Below are 26,592 nucleotides of genomic sequence, written 5' to 3' on the forward strand. Positions count from 1 at the left end.
TTCCATGGATCTTTGCAGTTGTTAGTTGTGGAATTTGCTTGTCAGGAAATCTAAAAATGACTAAACCTTCCTTTAATGTCTGTCTCTTGGATGATCTCAGAAAGCTTTAGGAAAGATTGAGAAGGTTTATTTACCCCTAGAATGTATAATGAACAGAGTACAGTTAATTTTGTTGGTGCTGCCAAATCAGGAGTGAGTTACTGTGCAAATGTTTAACAAATGCCAGGCAGTGCTTTGCTCAAACCAAATGAGTATTCTTCTAGAGCTTGTTTCTATTTTAAAGCCTGTTTCTTTTTGGAGTTATGATTTGGTCTCTAACAAGGGTAAAGAATCATTGTATCCAGAAAAAAAGGCTGATATCAAAGATTTTAATATCACCATTCTTAATGGAAACTGCTTCAATGGCTTCAGATAAGTGTAAGTAGATTTTCGTGAAAGAACCTTTAGATTTTGTGGAATGATAGTTTTTTTCTCTTTAACATCTAACTTGTCTCTACTAATTTCTGCCTAATGTAGAAACTTTGAGAAGCTGGGAGAAAAAAAAAAGGATGAATTACTTTAGAATTACCATTTTGTTTCATAGGTTACTTATTTGGAGAGCTAAATTGGATTTTGACATTATTGGGATTGTGTTCAAGATGGACTTGGAAAAAAAATTAGATGCCATCTGTTTCAGATTCCTATTCCCACACCCCTTCATGTTCTGTGCCTTTGAATTCATCAGATTTTTTTTTCAAAAATAAAAATCCTCAGTGGATTTAGGTTATATAATTTCAGCTATACCAGTGAACATGTAACTAAAAGAACTTGCGTTTAACATTGAGTTACATAGACAGATCACAGGCATTGGTTAAAAGTAATTGTTTCTTCAAAGTATCTGAACATTAGGTAGCTAAACCTTTCCTGTCAGTAATGCTTACCATTGTCTGCTTATTGGTGGAAGTTGCTTAAAAAAAAAGGATTATGGAGATACAGAGTAAACATTTTTTTCCTCTTATATTACAATCAGAAGAGAAGCCTCTCCTGTGGATTTTTTTATTTAGTGATAAGTCCACTTAAATGTAACTCTCAATAGTGAGTTTTGCCTTACTTTATGCCAATTGCTATAGTTTTCATCTAAGTGGTACCTTACAGTTCACAGGGCACATACTTTTCACTTTTCAGTTTGGATCGTAATGAATCCTGAGGACAGGCGTTTGGACTTACTGAGCTGGAAAAGACTGTATCTTGTTCAGGTTACAGTAGTCGGGCACCTAGCATAGACCAGAAAGACCCAGGCATCTTTGAGAAACTATAAAGTAGAATTAGTGTGGTATCCCAGAAATGGCTTGAAGAGAGAGCCTTCTGGATAGAAGAGAGCCATGCTTTGTCTGCAGTAGGAATGTTCGGGTGATGTAGGAAGACAGATCGACTTCCTTTGTACTGCTGTAGTCTCTTCCTCACTCAGAAGCTCCAAGCGGGCAGTGTGGTAATGGCAGGGGCTGGGATGTCAGGGCTGGGAATTGTTCTTCAATAATTGCTCACCCATCACAATGGAGACATAGACATAGTGGGGAAAGGGATATTCTCTTGGATTTTGCCTTGGCCAGAGAAGCTGAGTGAACGGGTAGTCATTGCCCTTCCCATCAGAGAGAACTTGGTGCTGGGTAAGCCTGTCAGAATGCCACAGTTTGAGGTCTCTATCAAAATGCCACATAAAATTTCCAAGAGACGATAGCATTGGATGCACATTGATTTCTGTAGTTTACACATTCTAATTCTTAACCTAGAAAAAGGAGCACTGAGGATTTTTGGGCCTCTGAATGAAAGTACTATACATTACATCCATCTTGATGGGTTTATAAATGCACTTTAATTTATCTTTTGGTATTAATGAATGATGTGAAATGTTTTAAGTTGTGTGTGTGTGTGTGTGAGTGTCCGTGATGATCGCAAGATCTTGGTTCTTCAGGCTAAACTGCTAACCACAGATGTGGTCAAGCAGCTTCCCAGCTGGATTTCTTTTTCATCTCCTAGAGATCACTCTTTGAGCAGGGATATGACCAAGCTAGGAAAAAGGCAAGGTGATTAAAGTTAATTTCTTTTAATTTAAATTTATTGAGATGTTTATTCAAATTTGATTTTATTTAAGTAGTTTTTTCACTTTGCTATAATCTCTGTAGTTCAAAGTCACAGTATATACTCTTTGAGATTGTGGATGGCCAATTTTCTTTTTTTAATTAAGAGTTTATTTTTAACAGTTTTAGGTTTGCAGAAAAATTGAGCAGATAATTTCATATCTTTCCAAATCCACTTAATTCTCACCCACCTTACACCCCCCACCAGGTTCCCTTATTAACATCTTGCATTAATGTGGTACATTAGTTATAATTAATGACCCAGTATTACTGATACATTATTATTAACTGTAGTCCATAATCTTCATTAGGTTCACTTTTTGTGTTGTACAGTTCTGGTTTATAACAAATGTATGATAACATGTGTCCACCATTGCAGTTTCATATAGAATAGTTTTACCCCCCTAGAAATCCCCTGTGTTTTAACTATTCGTCCCTCCTCTCCTTTCCCCAGAATCCCTGACAACCACTGACCTTTTTACTACTCTATAGTTTTGTCTTTTCCAAAATGTCATATAGTTGGAATCATATAGTATGTAGCTTGTAAGACTGGTTTCTTTTACTTAGACACATGCATTTAAGATTCCTATGTGTCTTTTTGCAGCTTGATAACTCATTGCCTTTTACTGCTGAATAATTTTCTATTATATGGTTGTACTACAGTTTGTTTATCCCGTCATCTATTGTAGGACATCTTGGCTGCTTCCTTTTTTTTTTTTTTTTGGCAATTACAAATTAAACTGCTATGAAGATGCATGTGCAGGGTTTTGTGTATACATAAGCTTTCAATTCCTTTAGGTAGATAAATATTATTGCTGGATTGTATGGTAAGACTGTGTTTAATTATGTAAGAAACTGTGAAACTGTCTTTCAAAGTGGTCACATTAGTGTGCATTCCCATCAGCAATGAATGAGTATTCCTGTTGCTCTCAGGCCTTGCTAGAATTTGATATGGTCAGTTTTTTTGTCCTTGAGCAATTCTAATAGGTCTTTTAGTTTGCAATTTCCTAATGGTATACAGTGTTGAACACCTTTTTTGTAAGCTTATTTGCCATCTTTTTATCTTTGGTGAGATGCCCGTTTAGATCTTTTGCCCATTATTAAATTGAGCTGTTTTCTTCTTGTTGAGTTTTAAATTTTCTTTGTATATTTTGGATACAAATCCTTTATCATCAGATACATTTTTTGCAAGTATTTTTTGTCCAATCTGTGGCTTGTCTCTTTATTTTCCTAGCAGTGTCTTTCATGATATGAAAGTTTTTAGTTTTAAATAAAATCCAACTTTACAAGTTTTTCTTTCATTGAGCTTGCTTTTTGGTGTTGTCTCTAAAAACTCATTGCCAAACCCAAGGCCACATAGATTTTTCTCCTATATTACCTTTGAGAATTTTTATAGTTTTGCATTTTACACTGGGTTCTAAGACCTTTTTTGAGTTTGGGGGGAAGGTTTAAAGACTGTGTCTATATTCGTGTTATTGCACAAGGGTGTCCATTTGTTTTATTAAAATGTTTTCTATTCTAAAAATGTTAATGTATTTTTTAAAAGACTTTTTTAGGGCAGTTTTAGATTCACAGCAAAGTTGAGAGGAACGGCCAGAGATTTCCAGTATACTCTCTGCCCCTACACATGCATAGCCTTCCCCATTGTCAATATCCCCTACGGTGTAGTACATTTGTTACAATTGATTAATCTACATTGACACATCATAACCACCCAAAATAGTTTAATTTAGGGTTCATTCTTTGTACTGTACATACTGTAGGTTTGGAAAAATGTTACTATACGTGTATAGTAAATGTATAGTAAAATGTATAGTAACATTTTTCCATCATTATAATATCATTTAGAGTATTTTCTAAATGGAGGTGCTGAGGATTGAACCCAGGACCTGATGCATGCTAAGCGTGTGCTCCACCACTGAACTATACCACCTCTCCATTTTGAGTATTTTCAATGCCCTGAAAATCATCTGTGCCCAACCATTTTATCCCTCTCTCCCACCCCAACCCCTGTTTTGTTTCATTTTGTTTTAAAAACTAAAATGAGTAAAGTAATGTGTGGGGATGGTTTTGAAAAGAGATTTTCTAACATTCTGAGATGTAATTAGAAACATTGTTCAAAGTCTTGCTTTTCCCTTTCAAAAAGGTTGATATTAGGTCATTTGGTGTTAATTGACCAGTGCTTTAATTCTTTGAGACATGTAATTGGGCATTAGAAGTGTCAGCTAGATGTGGCACTGTCCACATGACAGTTGCAGGTGGTAAAGGGGCTCGATGAGAGATCTAAATTGAGAATGTTTGAACGATCACTAAAGTTAAGGTGCTTTGCCACTTATTGTTGTGCAAGTTTCAGCTATACAGATTTCTTGGCTGCTCTCTCCAGTGCTTGTTTTTTTCCCATTACAGCTGTTGAAGACCATCCAGAAACTTGAGCTGGCAAAGTTTGAGTAGGAAGAGATACCATGGGCATTGCTGTAGTTGCCTGATATTTCTAATCCGATTCAAGAGTGGGTATAGCTATTCTAAAGAGAATAAAGTGCTATCCTGAGGCACTGTTTCTCAAGTAGCCTAAGTAGTAATTGTTGAATCCTTGAGTGTTGATTTTATAACTGGATCCTATCCTGGATTTCTAGGACACCTGTTTTCCAAAACGTTTTAACCTTAATTGGTATTTGATATCCAGATACTCTGGTCATCTAAGGTATGATGCAAAAAATGTTTAATAACTTTGTTTGATGTATTTTGCTTGCTTTCTCACCTGGTTAAATAAAAAGAAACGTGATGAACTATCTGTTTGTGTGAAAGCACTTGGATTTTCCAGAGATAGATGCCATCCAAATCGATCAATACATCAGCTCACTATGTCTTTAATGGGATCCATCTGGTTAATGCTTATGTTTCTTGAGTTTCTTAGAGTGTGGACTCATAAAGCTAGAAGGAAACATGGAAGTGGTCTAGTTAGATTTTCTTCTTTTACAGCTGAGATTCCTTAAGTGCAGAGAGGCTAAGAGACTTGATCAAGATACCTAATGAGTCATGCTGGAACCCAGGTTTCCTGACTTCTATTCCAGTTTTATTTCTGATATAATATACTACTTTGGGTTTTTTTGTTTGTTTTTTTAGTTAATGAAGAAATTATGATATTATAAAAAGTAAAATTTCCAGGAAATTTAAGTAGACTATTAAACTACTACAGTATTAGAATTCAGTATATTTAGTTGACGTCCTAGTTCATTTCTGAAGTGTTGAGTTATGTGCATTTCTTTCAGTACCAGATGTCACTGGATCTTTAGTTAAGAGCAGATTTGTTATTTTTCACATTCTAGCTAGAAATCAGCCAGTTCAAAAATAATGAAGATATTATAACTTATATTTAGCAAGCACACATTTGGCTGCATTAAAATGAATCTTAATGTATTTTTTTCTTTGCACAGTGGAGATAATCTGTTAATATTTCATGTCATAAAGCAACAATGGAACTCTGCTTTATGTGGTGGTATATTTATAAAACTAGAGTGGAGTGTTATGTAAAAACTGAAAGTACGGATTAATATGCATCTGGTGAATGCAGGGCTTGAAGGATGCACATCTGTTGAGAAAACAAATCATAGAGCTATTCAAAGCTTCAGCAGCTTTAAATATGTGTGCTTTGATTCTCTTTAACTGTTTTGAAACAGTCTTTAATGGATTTAGAAAAGGCCATTTGCTCTAAGGAAGCAACTATGAAGCCATTTATGATGCTATTCATCATTTTATTATTCTCCACAGCATTTTGATACATTAGTATTTTTCTTTCCAATTTATTGGGGAAGGAAGGAGTTTAATGACTCACAATAACAAAATGAGTTTGTTACAGAAATATATTTAAAAAAAAGAGAGAGAGGGAGGATAGGTTCCTGAATTAGATAGACTAGAAATACTTAAAGCTCTGAATTCCAATTTGAGTCCACAGTGAGGAAATAACCACTGAGTTCCTACTGTGTATTATCACCGTACTAGTGCTGGCGTAATACAGAAATTAAAGCTGTATATATGATCGTTGATCAGTTTTGAGAATGAAACTTAAAATGAAAGATAGAGTGTAATACCATCTGATATGTAACTAAGTGCAAACTTGATGATACAATCTGGTAACACTATAGGAATTTAGAGGAGAGAAAATTCAGTGAGTGTTCATAATTCTGATGGGAAGGAGATTGAAGGTAAAGTAGTGGATCTCAGCTCTGGCTGCTTGTTAGAATCACTTAGGGAAACTTGTCCCAGGATCAGTTGAATCAGAATCTCAGGGGTGGGGCATCCATAGGTTTTAAAATCTTTCCCAGGATGATTGTGAAGTACAGGCAGTGTTGAGAAACCACAGGCTTAAAGGATGGGTGTGATTTGGGTAGGGAAGAGCAGGGAGGGAGAATGGGGTACAGCCTATGAAACTAATCTAATCAAAGGCATGTGTACTGGTTAGGGAGTAGGGAGAAATAAGATTCAGGAAGCAGAAGGGGGTCATGTTTTAAGCAGTACTTCCCAAAGTGTAGTTCCTCAACCTGCAGCATCAGCATACCTGGAAATTTATAGCAAGGCAAATTCTGAGGCTCTGCTCCAGACTTACAGAATTGGAAACTGTAGGGGTTCCAACAATCTGTTTTAACAAGCAGTACAGCTGTTAATAGAGGATAGTGAAAACAGGCAGAGGAAATTAGATTTGATGTTGTAACTAGGAAGGACCATTGGAGGTTTTTTAAGCTGGGGAGTAACAGGATGTGTTTGTATGTATGCAGAGTAAATCTGACTATGATGTGCAGAATCCTTTGGATTATTGAAAAAAGAATGAAGGAATCCAGTTGAAGAGATTTAGACGTAACCTAGTGGATATAATCTAGCAGCAGTGAAAACACAGAATAGTAGTAATAGTGACTGTTGGTTGTCAAGTGTTTATGTAACCAGGAAGGAAGATTACCTCTGACTTTCACACCATTGGTAAGTGGGAGACACAGGATGTTAAACCCAGGCATCTCTGCCTCTGAAGCCTTTTGAAGAAACAGCTAATAGTAACTGGAGACCAAGAGATAAAGAAGACTCAGAAGTCAGTCGTAGGTGACAGATAGCAAGTGATTGTCAGAATGGAAATAGGGCTTATGGTAGGTTCCAGGGCAAGTCATTTCAAACTATCTTGTAAAAGTGATTGTGAGAAATAACCTATGGAAATTTTTGTGTCGTGCTTTTTAGGTATAAAGTTCAAAATAACTTGTGGTAGCTGAGTTTCTGAGTTTTCTTTGGCCTTTTTACTCATGGTGACTACAGTTGAAACCTCATCCAGCTTTAAAAAAATTTTTTTTTTCGATTTTAGAGTAAATAAGCCTGTGAATAAATTACGCCTGAGAAGCTTTCTATAATACCACACTTCCCTCTCTAGAGGAATACTTTGATTTAGAAAAAGGCAGGAGCATCTTATCTTGAGACACTTTAAGAAATATTTCAGTGTTATTTTGTTTTAGTTGGGAAATAATAGTAAATAAAAAGTAAAATAATTTATCATGTTTAGGTAATTGTTTTCATAAGATGTTATCAGTTCTATTCTAACACCTCCTTATTTATTGAGGTAAATTTCACGTAACATAAAATCAACCACTTTAAAGTGCACAGATTGGTGGCATTTGGTACATTCACAGTGTTGTGAAGCCATAATCTTTATCTAGTTTCATAACATTTTCATCATCCCCAAAGGAATAATCCCATACCTGTTAAGCAGTTACTCCCCATTTCTCTCTCTCCACAGCCCCTGGTAAACACTAACCTGCTTTATATCTCTATAGATTTACCTATTTTGGATATTTCATATAAACGAAATCATATAATACGTAACCTTTTGTGTCTGCTTCTTTCACTTAGCATAACATTTTCTAGGTCCATTCATGCTGTAGCATGTATCAGCACTTCATTTCTTTTTATGGCTGATAGTCCATTGTATGTCTGTACCACATTTGTTTATTCATTCATCAGTTGATGGACATTTCTGATTGTTTTCACCTTTTGGTTATTGTGAATAGTGTTCCTATGAGCATTAATGTACAAGTTTTTGTTTGAACACCTGTTTTCAGTTCTTTAGGGTATATACCTAGGAATAGAATTGTTCAGTCATACGGTAATCCTACATTTTACTTTTTGAGGAACCCCCATCTGTTTTCCAGTGACTGCACCATTTTACATTCTCACCAGTGATGTTCGAGGGTTCTAATTTCTCTACATCCTCACTGAAATTTGTTATTTATTTATTTTTTAATTATAGCCATCCTAGGGGGTGTAAGTGGTATCTCATTGTGATTTTGATTTGCATTTCCCTAATGGCTAATGATGTTGAGTATCTTTTCCTGTGCCTGTAGGCCGTTTGTGTATGTTTTTTGATGAAATGTCTTTTCAAATTCTTTGCCAATTTCTTTTTCATTTGTCTGGTCGGGGCAATTAGGTTTATTTACTTATTTTTATTAGAAGTACTGGGGATTGAACCCAGGACCTCATGCATGCTAAGCACATACTCTGCCGCTGAGCTAATTTTGAAATTAGGAAGTGTGAGAATTACACTCTGTTAAGGGTTCTAATTTCTCTACATCTTCACCAAAATGTTTTTGACGTGTGTGTCATCTTTTCTTCTCTCTGAAGAACTTCTTTTGGTATTTCCTGCAAGTCAGTCCTACTGACAACAAATTCCCTCTTTTTTCTTGTCTGAAATTCATTATTTCTCCTTCTCTATTGAAGGATAATTAAATTGCATACAGAACTCTAGGTTGGCTTTTTTTTTTTTTCTTTCATCACTAATTATTCCATCCTCTCCTTGCTTGTAGGGTTTGTTAAAAATAAATGCTGTCTCCAGCAATGGGCTTTTGGTCCTGGGCTTTTGCTTCTGGTAAGTTGGGCTTTTCGCTATCTTCCTCTGTTGACAGTTTTCTGAGCAGTGATTTACCCTGTGACCTCAATTCTTTGAGAGATCTAAGAAGAGTTTTTGCTTTTTAGTTTTCTTATTGTGGAGACAGGAACCATGACTTTTATACTCCTAACATGTCAGAGTAGCAGTGGTAATCTCTATAGAAACAGGCTTTCTTTTTCTGCAAAAATGGTCATTGGGATTTTTACAGGGATTGTGTTGAAGCTGTAGGTTGCTTTGAGTTGTATTCCTGTCGTAACAATATTAAGTCTTCCAGTCTTTGGACAGCAGGATATCTCTCCATTTATTTCTGTCTTCTTTATTTCTTTCAGTGATTTTTTTTCCCAGTTTTAGGTATTCAGTTCTTATACGTCCTTAGATAAATGTATTTCTTATTATTCTTTTTGATGCCATTATAAATGGAAATGTTTTCTTAATTTTATTTTCAGATTGTTCATTGTGTATAGGATTACAACTGATTTTTGTGCTGTATTTATTGACTAATAATTTTTGTGTGTATATTCTTTTGGTTTTCTGTATATAGGATTATGTCATCTGTGATACTTTTTTTTTTTTAATGGAGGTACTGGAGATTGAACCCAGGACCTCAGGCACGCTAAGCACTCTACCATGGAACTATTCCCTGTCCTCCCTTGTCATCTGTGAATGGAGATAATTTTATTCTTTTCTTTCCAATCTGGGTGGCTTTCCTTTCTTTCTCTTTTTTTGCCTAACTACTCTGGCTAGAACTTGCAGTACAGTGTTGAATGGAAGTGTCAGACAAGAGCATCATGGTGTTTTTTCCGTTCTCAAAGGGAAAGCTTTCAGTCTTTTTACCATTGAGTATGTTAACTGTGGGTTCTCAATAAAAATCCCTTTATTGTGATGAAGAATTTTTTTCTCCTGCTAGTTTGAATGTTTTTATCATGATGGTGTGTTAGATTTTGTCAAGCTTTTTTTTTTCTTTTACATCAGTAGAGATGATCATATGGTTTTTCTCCTTCATTCTGTTAATGTGGTGTTGTACTGATTGATCGTCATTGTTGACCCACCTGGGATAAATCTCAGTTTGTCATAATGTGTAATCCTTTTAAGATGCTGTTGGATTAGATTTGCTAGTACTTTGTTGAGGATTTTTGCATCTATATTTGTAAGAGGTATTGGTCTGTAATTTTCTTTTCTTGAATGTTTTGACCTGGTTTTGGTATTGAGATAATCCTGGCAACACACAATGAGTTAGGAAGTGTTCTATGCTCTTCTGGATTTTGAGAGAGTTTGAGAAGGATTGATAATTATTCTTTAAATGTTTTGTAGAATTTACCAGTGAAGCCGTGTGGTCCTGGGCTTTCCTTTGGGGGAAGTGTTTGATTATTAATTCGATCTCTTGTTGTAGTTCTGTTCAGATTTTCCATTTCTTCTGGAATCAGTTTTGGTACTTTGTGTGTTTGTAGGACCATGTCCATTTCATCTAGGTTGTGTGATTTTTTTGGTGTACAGTTATTCATTATATTCACTTATAATCATTTTTATTTTTAAGGTCTGTTGAATTGTCCCCATTTTCATCTCCGAATTTAGTAATTTGAGTCTTTTTTTCTTGGTTAGTTTAGCTAAAAGTTTTTCAATTTTGAACATCTTTTCAAAGAATCATCTTTTGGTCTCGTTGATTCTGTTGTTTTTAAAAATTCTGTTTTAGGGGGGAAGGTATAGCTCAATGGTAGAGTGCATGCCTAGCGTGCATGAGGTCCTAGGTTCAATCTCCAGTACCTCCATTAAAAACAAACAAACAAACAACAAACATAATTCCCCCTCCTCCCAAATTCTGTTTTGCCCCCACCCTAGTCTTTATTATTTCCTTCCTTCTGTTAGGAACAGCTTTGGATTTAGCTTGTTCTTCCTTTTCTAGTTCTTTAAGGTGCAAACTTAGGATATTGATTTGGAGTCTTTATTGTTTAATATAGGCATTTATACCTATAAATTTACCTTTCAGCACTGCTTTTACTATATTCCATAAGTTTTGGAATGTTGTGTTTTTGTTTTAATTTGTTTAAAGGTATTTTCTAATTTCCCTTGTGATTTTTGTCTTTAAACCATTGGTTATTTAAGTGTATGTTATTCAATTTTTACATACTTATGAATTTTCCAGTTTTTCTTCTGTTAATATTTGGTTTCATTCTGTTATCATAAAAATACTTTATATGATTTCAGTCTTTTAAAATTTATTGAGACTTGTGGCCTAACATTATCCCTCCTGGGGAATATTCTATGTACACTTGAGTAAAGTATGTATTCTGCTTTTTGTTAAGTGGAGTGTTTGTATATGTCTGTTAGGTCTGGTTGGTTTATACTGTCATGCAAATACTCTATTTCCTTATTGATCAACTGTCTGCTTGTTCTTTCCATCATTGAAAGTGAAGTTTTGAACTCTCTGTTATTGTAGAAGTGTCAGTTTCTCTCTTCAATTCTGTCAGTGTTTCTGTGGTTACCAAGGGAAAAGGGGGAAGGAAGAATAGATAAGGAGTTTGGGATTAACAGATACAGATTACTACATGTAAAAGAGATAAACAACAAGGACCTACTGTATAACACAGGAAACTACATTCAGTTTCTTATAATAAGCCATAATGGAAAAGAAACTGAATATATATATATGTATGTATGTATGTATATGTATAACTGAATTGCTTTGCTGTGCACTGGAAACTAACATTGTAAATCAAATTCACTTCAATAAAAAATAAGAATAAAAATATTCTGTCAGTTTTTGCTTCATATGTTTGGTGGCTGTTATTAGGTTTGTTTATGTTTATAATTGCTTTGTCTTCTTGCTATATTGATTCTTTTACCATTGTAACAATTTCTCTTTTGTAATGCTTTTGTTTTAAACTCTGTTTTGTCTGATGTTAGTATAGCCTCCTTTGGTTACTCTCAGCATGGACTATCTTTTTTCATCCTTTTACTTTTAAGCTTTTGTATCTTTGACTATAAATTGAGTGTGTGTATAGAATTTACTTGGATTGTTTTTAACCCATTATACCAGTATCTGCTGTTTAATGGGAGAATTTAACCCATTTACATTTAAAGTAACTTATAGGGAAGGACTTACTTCTGCTATTTAGCTATTTGTGTTCTGTGTGTCTTACATCTTTTTTGTTTCCCAATTCCTTCATCTCTGCCTTCTTTTGTGATTACAGTCATCCCTCAGTATCTGCAGGTGATTGGTTCCAGGACACACTTTTGATACCAAAATCTGCAGGTGCTCTAGTCCCGTAATCAGAGCTCCAAATCTGTAATTCCTCATCTGCAGATTCAACCAACCACAAATTATAGTAGTACTGTATAAATTTATTGAAAAAAAATACATGTATAATTGGACGCGTGCTGTTCAAACCTGTGTTTAAGGGTCAACTGTGGTTGATTTTGAGTAGTGTACTGTTTTATTCTCTTCTTGTTTCTTTTTGTATATTGTACAGTTTTTTTCCTAGTGTTACTCTGGGAATTAAAATTAACATCTCAATCTTATGACAATAAAGCTTGAACTAATACCAGCTTAGTTTTAGTAGTATACAAAAACTTTGCTCCCATGCTGCTCTACCCCTTGCCCTTACTTATGTTGTTATTGTCAGAAATTTTACCTTTATGTATTGTGTTCCTGTTGACATAGATACTTAGTTATAAACATATATTTACTGTTTTATGTTTTCTTATTTCAAGTCATATATATATAAACTGAAAAAGAGGAGTTACAAGTCATTAATGCAGTAATACTGGTTTGTATATGTACTTATGTAGCCATCTTTACTTGTTCTTTATTTCTTTGCATGACTTTGAATTATTGCCTAGTGTCCTTTCATTTCAGCCTAAAGAACTCTATAGTTTAAAGTTCTTAAAGAGTAGGTCTGCTGGTGACAGACACCCTCGGCTTTTCTTTATCTGGGAATGTCTTAGTTTTTCTTTTATTTTTGAAAAAAGATAATGCAGGATATAGAATTCTTTGTTGATAAACTGACTTTTAATCTTATGGAGGATACCTTGCACCTGATAAGTTGGTTCTCTCGCTGCTTTCAAGATTCTTTGTGTCTCATCAGATTGACTGTAATGTATCTTGGTGTTAATCCCTTTGAGTTCATCCTGCTTGGAGTTAGTTTAGCTGCTTGGATGTGTAGATTCATGTTTTTCATGCAGTTTGGGAATTTTACAGCCATTATTTCTTCAAATATAACTTCCATCTCTTTCCACTCCCTCTGAGACTCCCATTATGCATTATGGTGGTAAGCTGGCTGGTTGGTGTTCCACAGATTCCTCAGGGTCTGTTCATTTTTCTTCATCCTTTTCCTATTTCTTGGACTGGATAATCTTAATTGACTTATCTTCAGGTTTATTGATTCTTTCATTTTCCTGCTCAAGTGTTTGGTTGAACCCATTTAGTTAATTTTTTATTTCAGTTACTAAACTACTTAGCTCCAGAATTTCCATTTGATTCCCTTTTATCATTTCTATTTCTTTATTGATACTCTCTACTTGGTGAGATACTATTTTCTTGGTTTCCTTTTAATTATTTGTGGAGTCCTTTGCCTGGGTTTCCTCAGAGACAGTTTCTGTATTTATTCCTTTTTTTTCCCTATGAATCTGAACTTTCTTGTTTCTTTGCATGCCACATAATCTTTTGTCGAAAACCGCACATTTTGAATATTATTATGTATTGACGACTCTAGCCATCAGATTCCTCCCCTCCTCATGGTTTTTTGTTGCTGCTTGTTGTGGGATGTTATTAGTTTCATTGTTGTTTGTTTAATATCTTTTTAAAACTATTTTTATTATGTATGTATTCTTTGCCATGTGTGGTCACTGAAGTCTTTTTTCCATACCTTAGTCAACTAGTGTTTTGACTGTATTTCGTGAACACCCAGACACTAGAAATGTATAAAATAAAGAAAATTTTAAAAATGCTCCCCTACTTTTGGCTGGATGATTCTGTGTTTGGGTACTCCAGTGCTTAGTCAGGCTGTTTACAACCCTGCCTGAGCCTTCCTGTTTGCGTGGAGCCTAAACATCAGCGAGAGGTGGAAATCTTAGGGTCTTTTTAGACCTTTTTCTATGCACGAGTTCAGCCTTCAGCGTATGTGTGGCATTCTAGATTCCTTGTTACATAGGAGAGTTTACAAAGCACATTTCTCTCCTTTCTCAATCTGTCCCTAGGCTTTTAGTTCTGTGTCTTACCTTCCCTTTTTTCCCCTCCTCTAGGCTGCTCGCCCTAGGAATGCTCCAAGTCAGACAAAACAAAGACACATTCTTGTGCTAGCTTTTGAGGAAGCTGCCAGTCAAGTCATAACATTCAGCCACAATTCTTTGAGAGTAAAGTTCATATTGCTCCCTTGGCACTGTCAGCCTGCATCAGTAGTGTAACTGCCATCCTCACTGTCCCTGCTGAGCTGGGGAGTGGAGAATGGTAGGTAGGCAATTAAAAACCCCACAGCACTTTCGTACTCAGTGTAGCCATTTCTTTCTTTACTAAGCCTTCCCTTGGTTGTTGTAATTTTTATTAGATTCTACTAAAGTTGATTCTGACTATTTTTTTCCAGCGTGTGTGTGTGTGTGTGTGTGTGTGTATGTGTGTGTGTGTGTGTGTGTTGTGTGTAGTGTATGGAGCCCTGGAGTTCCCTATTTGTCAATTTTGGTGATATACTTCCTGCTGCCCTCCTTTTTCTCCTTTTGTTTTCAGACTGAATCTTCTCAAAGCATCTAACTTAATTTCTTACAATATTTTTTCAAGAACTACAGCATATTTATAAAGAGTCACATATAGTTGAAAGTCTAAAAGTGAACACTGTACTCATCACTCTAGTAAGGAAATAGAACATTACTGGTATCTTAGAAGGCTCTTTGTGCCCCTTCCTTTTTCTGACCTAGGAGGAATCATTATGCTGAACTTTGTGTTAATTAGATAAGCAAATAAGTAGGAAAATGTTATCCATAGCTAGGAGAAAAATCAGTCAATAGAAACAGACCTAGGAATGCTGAAATGATAGAAGTAGTACAGCAACACTTTAAAAACAATTATTTAAAATTCTGATTTAAAGACAAGTGTGAAAATACTGAGGAAATACGTAAGCCAGAAGTAGGTAAAACTTTTCAAGCTGAAAAATACCTGCATTGTTGCTTTTAATTCAGCATATTCAGTTTTTAGGAGGCAGGTTGTTTTGAGTAATCTGCTATATTTCCATTTGCAAAGCTCCATCGTACCTGCCTCCCTCACTCCCGCTTTTTTTTATGTAGTAATTTCCAAATTTTCCTGTTAACTAATTTCATCATTTTTCTTACCATCTTTACTTAATGTCATAAGTTTAAAAAATTGGAAACATAAATTCATCTTAATTTTAACTTACCAAATGAAGAATGTTAGTGATACTATTTTTTTAGACAATAAAATGCTGAGATACAAAAAGTGGGCATGTAATGAAGACAGTGAATGAAAGCAGTAAGAAATAATATGGTTAAAGTAGGAGCTAAGTATTTACTATAGAAATATTTGAGAATGATTAAATACAGGATTGTATTTCATAAAGTATGTTCACATTTTTACTGTATTTATAAATTTAACAAATTATATTTTAATTTAATACATTTTAATATATGATAAATGGTAGGCATAACATTTTATATTTTTATTATATATTTAGTTAATCATTATCTTTGTTTTTGAACTGTATACTTTTTATATGCAAGGCTGTGCTGGATACTTCTTGTTAGGCCAGCACTGACAGCATAAACCTCTTTATGCACTCAGCTATGATTAAGCTAAGGTTTACATCCTTGGTATTTAAATGCCACCTCTCAGTTACTAAATATACTTTAAATCTTTCTAAGTTGCCACACTTGCCAGTACTGATTTCAGGGCCATTGAGATTTGTCTGTATGTGGACCAGGTTAGCACAATGAATTCTTTCTCTTGGTTAAAAAATGTAATTCTTTTTTTCAAACATTTTATGACTTGTATTGAATGTCTCAATTTATGGTTGAGAACGTTGAGATAAGAAGTGTTAACTTGGGTACTTGGTTTTTATATGTGATTAGAATTCGGAATTTTTAGCCCTTAGTTCAGTTCTTACATTCAGTTCCTCTGTATGAGATGTTCTTCCCTTTTCACAAGAGTTGTGTGCCTTTGGTTTTCTTGCATTGGTTTTCTTTTGGTACTAAAATATATTAAGATGTTGAGTTGGTTATCCAGAATCGTTGAGTATTTTTTGTTTGTGAGTAGCTAAACATTGAGTCCAGTTAATCCTTAATATAACGATTATATTGATTCTCTATATTGTTATAAAATCTTGGGCCCATGATGACCAATTACAGGGTTGGGAGAATTTAATTTTGTCTTTTGAGTAGAGTGACCAGAGTTCAGACCTGTGTTTGCCTTGAGAATAGTCTCTGGTGTGCCCAATAAGATGTAATGTATTCTGTGCAGAAAACTTTTGGTTTTTAAATAATCAAATTACCCCTATTGGGAGCAGGTCACTGTGGAACGTTAATTTTTCAAAGACTGTGGATATGATTGCTAGTTTTATAACATCCTGAATACAATGGAATTAAATTAAAATATTAATAAGGTATAAAAGATAAAATATGGCTTATTTTGACATAATGTGTACTTTTAACCAGTAATTACTTGTTTTTTCTGGTGGCAGTTTCATTAAACTCTTGGGTTAATGTTTCCTCGCAAATGTCATTTTTAATCTAAACAATATTGGGAAGACTTTCTGTTATTGTCAACTATTTACAGAGGGAAAACATTCATTATAAAAAGTAATAAATGTTTTGCAAATTTTTAACAAAGTGTAAGTGCTTGTAACTAATCTTCATTTAGAAATTTGTCAGTTTGGTTTGTATTCCTTTAAATTATATTTCTTTATATATGCTAAAAGATATTTTTAAAATTCTCTTGTTATAAAATACAGTATGAACTATTTTCCTGTTTAAAAACATTCTTTTAATAGCAGTATCTCAGTTTTTGTCACTACATTTTGGACAAGGTGTTTGATTTCTTTTTTCAAATAATTTATGTGACTGTTTCTTATGTGAAGGTTGTAAAAAATTTTTGAATAATGTAGCAAAGTTAGAAAGAACAAAATAAAACCACCCATAATACTTCTTATAAAGAATTCATTATTAGCAAGTAAATTTTCTTTCCAATTTGTTCTGTGATTATATGAGAGAGATACATGTATAATATATATTTTAAATAATATAGTTTAGTATCCTTTTTTCACTTAATGTTGAGAAAATTATTCCATATCATCAGATAGTTAATGGCTATATAACACACAGATTATTTAATTACACTTCTATTGCTGGATTTTAGGTTATTTCATGTATTTGTTGCTATAAATTCTGAAATAAATATTTTGATTATTCCCTTAGGAAACTTATTTCCTTATGGTTTGATAGATGAACATTATTATTTATTCCTTAAGTTTCAATAAATGAGCATTTTACCGGATAGTCTTTTGGAGAGATGGTACAGTTCCCTCAGCAAGGCATGAGAGTGTATTCCTCTGGACCTGCCTAACATTGGGCATCACAATTTTCTTTCATCTTTACTAGTTTCATAGATGAAAAAATGTTATTTTTGTGTAACATCTGTTTTGGGGGGAGTAATTTACTTATTTATTTATTTATTTTAGTGGAGGTACTGGGGATTGATCCCAGGACCTCATGTATGCTAGGCATGCACTCTACCACTGAGCTATACCCTCCCACCTTGCATAACATCTCTAATGTGTACTTTACACGTATAGTACAATATAGTGCTGTGTAGCCTTTGGGTATTATACATTTGGTAACTAATTGTAAAGTAAAAATTAAAAGTAAATAAAATTTATGTAAAAATAAATGAGCACAGTTAGAGCCACATTAATACTGTATCAACTTCTGAAATGTTACAAGACAATGAAAATTGCAAAGGACTTGCTTTTTGTAGTTTGCATTGTCATAATGTATACGACTCAGTAGTCCGCTGATGAGTCCACTTTAAATTTTGATGTGGGATAACTATCCTGAGGCCCTGGAAGTTTTTGTGTTATATCTACTAAGATGCTGTATAAAATACCATGTGAACTGTTAATTGTGTTTTTCATGATTGGAAAACGTTGGTGGAAAATACAGTGTGCTAAGAAAATTACTGGTGGATTCAGCATCATTGAGCCAGTGGCTAACCTAAGAAACGGAAAATTGCTTGAGAGGCATTTATATTTGACATGTTAATTATAGACCCTTCCTATTTATATGTATTAGGGATGTACCTAATTAGAAATTTTTTTTATTAACTTGGTTTATTATGTGTGTTTGAGCACATTAAATCACTTTTCTTTAATGTTTTAAAATGATTACAATTCATAAGTTAAGAAAGACATTATTCAGGCTGATCTTCAAACAAGTCTGCCCTTTGTAAAACATGAGACAATCTCTTATGAATTAGGGAGCAATGATCATTTTCAGTACACAAATCACACATCTTTACTCACTGCTCCTGCATCTGCTCCATTTGACCTAATTATGAAATGAAGTGGCCCTTTAACCACAGTTCTACACCCCAAAAATTCTTGTAGTTTTCCCTAGAATCTTTATATACACTTGAGTGTAAGCTAGAAAGTCTGTACTTTTAAAGTGTGAATCCTAAAATTCATGTACTTTTCTTAACAGTATACTTCTGAGCTTCCAGGAACATAGTCACCTGACTATTAAGTCATCTAACTTTACTAACAGGTTTGGTTATAGCTTATAGCAGGTTAAAGGAGGCAGATTACAAACCAGGGAAGGAAGGTGCTGCTAAAGCTGAACACACTAGCAGAGGTAAGAAGTGACTTTTGATACAAAAGAAAGAGAAAAAAATGTAGTATTAAAACTTAGTACCCTGCGACCATTTAGTATATGTAGCAGCATTTGGCATTACGTACTTCATTAAGGCTGGATGACAAAATATTTCATAGAAAAATGCAGTGGTGGGGGAGGGTGTAGTTCAATGGTAGAGTGCATGCCTATCATGCACGAGGTCCTGGGTTCAATCCCCAGTACCTCCATCAAAAAAAAAAAAAAAAAGTAAAAATCAAGTAATTACCTCCCCCCTAGAAAATTTTTTTAAAACTTTAGAAATTCAAAACAATAAAATAAAAAGAAAAATGCAGTGGTTGTTCTCAGTCATCAAAAAGGTTAAATTCACATGTCATGTGCTTGGCTGTCCATGTGAGAGAATATACTCTCAAATTATTTCTTCCTTTTTTCTCTTTCCAGTATTTGTATCCCCCCCCCCCCCTTTTTTAATTGTATTGGCTAGGGCAATTGATTAAATTATTTATGGCGGCTTTTATTTAAGTATAAAGTATGTTATGTCTTAATCTTAGTTTTAGGGTTTAAAAGGATGAACTTCAGTTCTCTAGCAAATTCATCTATTGAAGGCATAATTTCCTAATGATTAATGAAAGATTACTATGCTTAAAGATATTTATATCTATACACAGGTACAATTTGACATATATATCTGCATATATATGTATATTTTTTAGAAGTATTTGGTTGGACAAAATTGTGGTTGGTAGAGGTATGAGTAGTTTAGAAGGTGAAACAAGGCTAATTATGGAAAAGAGTAGAAAGATTAGGTAGGTATGAATGATAGTTGGGAAAGAAAAAAATGATTACTCTGAAGATCAATATGCTAATAATTTTATTTTTGGAATATTCATTGAAAGGATGTTTTTCATTTTATGTTTTTATTGTCACATTTTCCTTATATAGTTTGTAAATATTATAGATATTGTCCTTTAGTTTTTAAGAGTGAAGATTTTAAATAACTACTTAAAATGATTTATGATTATTAATATGTGATATAAAAGGAAAAGAGGCAAGTGAAACCCAGTTATCTTTTGAGTGACAGCGTTTTTCCTGTTGTAGAACTACAAAGCATTGTTTTAGATACGGGCTTTTATGCAGCCAAGTGTACAAAATTATCTGTTTCACTACACTGTCTTGATAATTGAATTTGGCTCAGGCTCATGGGAATCCTGTGGGCGTGTGTATGTTTGACCTCAGAGAAAACTACTAGAGAAGAGTTAGTCTTAATTAATGCTTTACAAAGCAGTGTTAAAATATGGATTTGGAGAGTTTTTTGTTTGCTGCTTTGTAGTGGGCCTATCAGTTGTTTCTTTTCTCATTGTGCCTTTCTTGGCTTTAAAGAAGAAACATCCTTCTTACTCATTGCTTTTACTATTTCAAAGTGAAACCAATATGCACGTCTCTTATTTTAGTGTAATGGTATTTAATAGAGATGGCAACGCTTTTTCTCCTTTGAGGCCACAGGAGGCTATTTCCTCCTCTACTTCTCTCAAACATATTTTTGGTGTTTTCACTGGGTTTCAATTAAAGGGCTGTTTAACAGTCAGAGACTATTTTTGCTACTGCAGACAGACCCAGAAGACTTAATGGATTCTTGTGAATTCGGTAAATAGTGACAGGAAGGAAAGAAGAAATTTTGGGGTCTGTCTGTAATAGTAATAAATATAAACTCACAAAGAAGCCAGAACAAGTTCAAGGTTTTCTCAGGATTGTTTGTTTCGTGTGGAGGTGCAAGAAGAACAGGAGAAGCTCACTGGCTCTCTGTATGGGTATGAGGAGAGGTCCCTCGACAGGTTGTGGTTGGCCTTGTGTACCCATTTTCCTTACCTACTGATCTCCTCCTGCTCTGAAGCTGATTTACTGGGAAGACAAAAAAGAGGAAGGAGCACTGTTGTGGGTTGCCCCACATCTCTGATCAGTTTTGTTCTTTTTCTGTGGTGGTCATTCTGACTTTACCAGTAAAGAATTGAGGCATAGTGAAAGGTTACTATTTCCCTAGATTCTCCGTCCATTGCTTTACCACTGAACCCTCCTGTGAATCCATGTGTTTTCCCCACCCTTAAGTTTGTGAAACCAACCTAACCAACCTAACATCGCCTTTACAGAGGCGATGCATTGAAATTGTAGTCATTTACTGGTTAGTGGTTTCAGCCTGATTCCCTTATTGACAGATTGTAAAATGAGACTGCATTGGTTTTTATCATAAAATACATGTCTCGCTGATTTCTGGCAGCCAGGAAGAGTGTGGTGTCTTTCTATACCCTTAAAATGAAAACTGCAGCATGACAGACATTACAATGACTGTTTCTTAAATTTGGCTACCCACTGAAATTTACCAACATCCTGAGACAATTACATGAGAGAATTGCTGACAGGATTGAGTTCAGTAGCATATTTGTATGAATAATTTTTCAGCCAAGGATGGTGGTGGTTATTTTGTTGCATAAGATAAATTAAAAGTGAAAAGAAAGGGAAATTTTCTCTATCCTAACATAAATCATTTATTTTCCATTCTTGCGCTTGTTTGACTATAAATACAGTTAAATTTTATTATTTAGTAATAATATCATAAATATACATATAGCTAGTCCATAAAGCCATATTTAAAAAATGAGGAATGTTGGGAACGTTTTACGGGTCTTGGAAATGGGTGGCAAAGACTGGAAGGTAATGCTTACTTAGAGTTACTTGATAAAGGACACCCCTTAGAAAGGAACTTTGAGAAGGTGAAAGAGAAGAATAAGGAAATAAAATGTACAAGGAAGGTATAACTTTAGAACTACTGGTGAAACATAATCTTACATTTATTATCAGTTAGTAATAGATATGTACATTTACTTTATTTTCAGTGATATGGGAAACTATCTTTAAAGGAATAAAAATCTTCCTACTATCAAATATGCAAAAATGGTGGATTTATTTTTTTAAAGAAACTTAGAAAAAATGGCTGAACTGGCAAAAAAGATGAAAAACAAAAACAGAGGCCAAATGCAGAGCTGTTTCCAAAGCAGCCTAATGACTGCTGCTTTAAGGGCATCTGCTGGTTCTTGATGAGCTGTATTGTCAGTTTTTAACAGGTAAGCATGGGACTCAGAGGACAAGAATGGAAGCCACATTATAGGGGTCAAGCTAGAGATCTACCTTCCTAAAACCAGAACCCACAAAAGGCTATAGCCCTACTGGGAAAGGGAGACAGAGAAAAAAATCACCCTAGCAAAGAGAGGTAGTCAGAAAACTTACCCTTCTCAGCCTTAGATATGAATAGAGGGTGAACAAGGTTTTCCCTGAATATTTGTAATTAGAATCAAATATTCATGGAGGTTTGGGACCCCAATACCTGTTTGATTTAAAAAAAAAAGTGTAAGCTGAGACTTGTTTTGAGTGATTATAGCTTGCTTGGTATTGTGCCCAGAGAAAGACAGAAGTGAATCCAAGTCCTTTCTGGAAGAACATCCTCTCAAAGGCCTCAAAGAATTTCCAAAGATGTTAATCCCTCAGAGAGCTTGAGCTCCAGTGAAAAACCACAAAAGCATATGAGAAAATGGTTACCATGAGCAAAACAAAATGCCAAAATCAGACTCACAAAGACTTCAGGTATTATCTTACTGGGTACTGAATGTAGAAATAAATGTGCTTAATTTATCAGAAGAAACAAATGGAAGAAATGAAAGTATGTCTCAGGGATAAGGAATTGTCCAAAATAATTAGACAGAATCCAGAAACAAACAAAAAATAAAATAAAATAATTAAAATCATAAATTCAAGGGCAGTTTAACAGCATATTAGATTGAAAAGACAGTGAGGTGGAAGGTAGATCTAAAGAAATAATTAGGAATGCTGTACAGGGAGATAAAAGAGAAGATATCAGTAAGGTTAGACACAGGGAAAGGACTGAAAAGGTCTAAAGTACATCTGTGGTGACGAGAATAATTGCCACCCAAAGATATCCACACCCTAATCGTCAAGAACCTGTGAATATGTTACCTTTAACGTGGCAAAAGGGATTTTGCAAATGTGATTATATTAAGGATCTTGAGATGGGGAGATTATCCTATATTACCCAGAAAGTCCAGTTAATTACGGGGGTCCTTTTAAGGGAAAATTGTAGGCACGAGAGCCAGAGAAAAATTCGAAGATGCTTTATTTCTGGCTTTGAATATGGAAGAAGGAGCCATGAAGCTAGGAATACAGGTTGTTTCCGAGTAGTTTTTACCCAGCTGTCTGTCAGCACGTGGCCAACCTTATGGCTCAAGGTGGTTGCTTAGAGCACCAACTCTAACAAATTTCCAATTTCCTGTAGGAGGAAGGATGGAGTGGGGGTGGCGGGTGGAGCTCAAGCAAGCTATTAGGCCATCTCTTAAAGTGGTTCATGGAAGTTCCACCTAGCAGTTTCACTGGCCCTTCACTGCAAGGCAATTATGAAGTATATTTTAGGAGAGCACTTTGCTGCCCAGAATAAAACTGGACTTCCTTACTAAGGAAAGAGGAGAGATTGGATACTGGGGGAGACCATCAGCAGTTCTCTGCCATATCATATAGTACTAAAAGATTCTGTTTACCAGGAAGATACTAGAATTCTGGGGGAGGGTATGCCTCAAATTATAGAGTGCATGCTTAGCACACACAAGGTCCTGGGTTCAATCCCCAGTACCTCCTTTAAAAAAATAAATAAGTAAATGTAATAACCCCCCCAAAATAAATAAATAAATAAATAAGTAAGTAAGTAAGTAAATAAATAAATAAATAAATTTTAAAAATTAAAAAAGATACTAAAATTCTAATGATATTTGTATCAAATAACACATTCCACATACATAAACCAAAAATAACAACTACAAGGAGAAATTTATAAGTTCACAATCATAATAGTTTCTAACACACACGAATTTAGTAACGAGGCAGAAAACTTGAACAACACAATGAAATAGCTTGATCTACTGGATGAAGGTATTCACATTTTGAAGAATCAATACCAGAGTTGATATAATGCATATATAGTACTTAATGGAATCCAAAATTTCTGGTAATGCAACAGATAATTACTCAGCCTTGAAAAGTGCCCGTATGAAAATCTCAGGAAGTAACAGGAAATAACAGGTAACCTTCTCTGATGAAAATGCAAGCTAAATTAGGACTCAGTTTTTTTTTTTTTTTTTAACTCATTTCTTATTGCGGTAACATTGGTTTATAACATGTTTCCTGTGTACATACAGCATTGTATTCTACTTCTATGAGGACTTATTTTTTTAAAAGGTTAACTTTAAAAAAATGTTTGAAAACTTAAAATCATACTTCTGAATAACTGAGGTTGCAGAAGAAATTATGATTGAAGTTTAATAATACTAAAATTCAATGATAATGGAAATATAACATCAGAATTTGTAGGTGAAGCTTGGTGATTCTGGGGCATAGCACATATTCAAGTTTCATAAATATTTTGTGAGAGCTTGAAAAGAATGTGCATTTTGCAGTTGTTGAATTAGGAGGGGGAAAGAGCCTCAGAAGTTGAGAACTGTTGATGACTTAACATTAGCATATGTAACCTCGTGCAGATTCACCTCTGACAGTTGTCGACAGGCACTACTGTCTCATCGTGCTTCCTTTGCTGTAACCTTAACCTAATTCAGCTCTCTGATCAAACTAGATCAGTGGTTCTAAAACGTTAGTGTATATCAAAATCATCTGGATGGTTTGTTAAAACAGATTGCTGGGCCCTCCCTCCAGGCTTTCTGATTCTGTGCCTCTGGGATGGGGCTGTACATTGTCCATTTTTAACAAATTCCCAGGTGGTACTGATGCTAGTGACCTAGGAACCATGCTTTGAGAACCAGTGTAGACACTACATTCTCTTGACTCTAATCCTTGAACCTGCTGTTTCTTTTTCCTGCAACTACTTTTCTTTCTCATCTTATACTTTTTTTTCAGCACCACTCCTTCCCCTACTAGTTTAAATCTCTCTTTTCTTGAAAGTATTTTTAACCACCAAATTGTTAGATGGCCGTTACTATGCTTCCTTATACTCCCAAATACCTTTTTACACATATGCGAGAGCCCTAATTATACTCTTTAAAACCATTAAAAGCTATGTTTTGTGTTTGTATCCTTAGGAGTCTTTGTACCAGGTACAAAGACTTTCTAGTAGTCAATAAATACTTATTAATAAATGGGCTCTTGCCATCCATATTTTGAAAGTGTTATTTAGGAAGAAACAATTATGGAAATTCATTCAAGACTTTGAATAGCACGGTGTTTAAAAAAATTCTGCATTGTATATTTAGAAATAGATGGTTAAATACACTTTGAGAAGATCACCTGAGTTTGGAAAGGTTCCTTTTGTCTTCCTGCCATTTCATGTCATTGGCTGGAACATAACAGTAAAGGAATAAAGGTAGTGAAATGAGAAATGGACTACTGCAGTGGATTTAATACGGATAAAATAAGGGTTAGGTCAGTGGTTCTTCCTTAATTCATTATATCAATCTGAAAGCAGAATCATTAGGATATATTGTATATTATTAAAGGATTTGACTGCACAAACATGGGAGCTGGTCACACAGTCTGTAAGGCTTTGAGTCTGTTGCCAGAGCTTGAACTTCACAGGCAGGTAGTTGATAAGAGAACATGGGAAATTGGAAGCCATGAGTACAAGCTAGAACTAACAAAGACAGACTAGAATGCTTATCAGTTTCTGCTACCTTCAAGCTTACTGATACAGTTACGCTGCAGGAGAACTGAGGCAGTCTTACTCAAGGAACTAAACATGCACTTGGCCCAAGAGAAAGAGAAGCTGAAGGTAAGATTCAAGGAAAGACGGAGTCATTGCAGACCTGGGCTGCTTCCACACACCAGCAAAGTGAGCTAGCAGATAAGTGACAGTGTGTGGCCCACACTGACCAGAAACATACAGGGAAGGGAGTTCTGAGGAAAAAATTTATCCTAGCTAAGTTGACAAATTATAGAAACCATCACACACATTAGAGTTATATATATACACAAAGTAAAATTTTCAGTACTTTCCTATCGCAGTGATTTTCTAACTTGAGTGCAAAAGAATCATCTGGGGAGCTTGTTAAAATGCAGATTTATGAGCCTTTGCCCCAAGATTCTAATTAAATGGGTCAGGGGTTGGGGACCAGAAATATTTGCTTATGTAAAGAATAGCAAATGCATGGAATTTTTGGACTGCGCTTAGAGAAAGTTGATAATAAATATTATGTTAGAGCGATGCTGCATATTTAAAAAATACCAATACCCTACCCATCATCTTACTAAATCAGGATATTGAGAGGCATGGATCCTGGTTTTGTGTAGTTTTATGTTTTACTACTGATTCTGCTGTCCAGCCACAACTGAGAGCTACTGTTTTGTAGCAATAAGGGGTTCAAAGAAAATACTCAAATAAAAAGGGTAGGGACCTGTAAGTGGATTTGAGATTGGTCCATATTTGTTTTGCATAGTGATGTTTGATGAATTAGTGAAGATTGTATTTGGTCAAAGTATCCTCTCTGCTGTAGTCACACTTGACTCTGGGTGTAAACTAGGTTATACAAGCTGTAGCAGCAGCTCATGGAGAATAGAGTCTGGGGGCTCACCATATTCTGTCATCCAGTCCCCTTCAGTGATACCTGTGTGAATTATCAGAAATAGGTGAGTTCAGCCAAAGTCACACTGAGTTAAACTTTG

The 26,592-nt window shown here is 34.8% G+C and overlaps 1 protein-coding gene and 1 non-coding gene across 15 annotated transcripts in view; both read left to right on the forward strand.

The window, feature by feature from the left end:
- The window catches only part of CSNK1G1 (casein kinase 1 gamma 1), a 150,233-nt gene that overhangs the window by 2,896 nt on the left and 120,745 nt on the right, over positions 1 to 26,592 (forward strand). The gene's annotated exons all lie outside the window — the stretch shown is intronic.
- On the forward strand, positions 19,028 to 19,100 carry TRNAD-AUC (transfer RNA aspartic acid (anticodon AUC)). The gene has a single exon. It is a non-coding gene; the product is annotated as a tRNA-Asp (tRNA).

The sequence above is a fragment of the Camelus bactrianus genome, chromosome 6, assembly GCF_048773025.1.
Source record: "Camelus bactrianus isolate YW-2024 breed Bactrian camel chromosome 6, ASM4877302v1, whole genome shotgun sequence".
In the NCBI taxonomy this organism is placed as follows: Eukaryota; Metazoa; Chordata; class Mammalia; order Artiodactyla; family Camelidae; genus Camelus; species Camelus bactrianus.